The sequence below is a fragment of the Myotis brandtii genome, unplaced genomic scaffold, assembly GCF_000412655.1.
Source record: "Myotis brandtii unplaced genomic scaffold, ASM41265v1 scaffold940, whole genome shotgun sequence".
Taxonomy (NCBI): Eukaryota; Metazoa; Chordata; class Mammalia; order Chiroptera; family Vespertilionidae; genus Myotis; species Myotis brandtii.
In genome coordinates, this window is record NW_005371877.1 from 58,737 (window position 1) to 58,947 (window position 211).

Genomic DNA, 211 nt, shown 5'->3' on the forward strand with positions numbered 1-211 from the left:
GGGTGTCGGGGGGAGAGGATGCTGGGGGCGTGTCAGAGGGCCCGGCCACCTCCTTGCGCTCGTCCTTGGGGGGCGGCCTGTGTCATGTGCTGTCTGCGAGGTTCAGAGACGGCCGTCGGGCTCACAGGTTCAGGTGACATGTGACCCCTGACTGGTTTCTGTCCCGAGCAGCGAGGAAGGGGCCCACCTTGCTTTTCCCCAGGGACCCCCG

General features: G+C 67.3%; 1 protein-coding gene across 1 annotated transcript in view; it reads left to right on the forward strand.

Moving 5' to 3' along the window:
- Positions 1 to 211, forward strand: part of CARS (cysteinyl-tRNA synthetase) — a 22,142-nt gene that overhangs the window by 18,712 nt on the left and 3,219 nt on the right. The window lies entirely within an intron of this gene.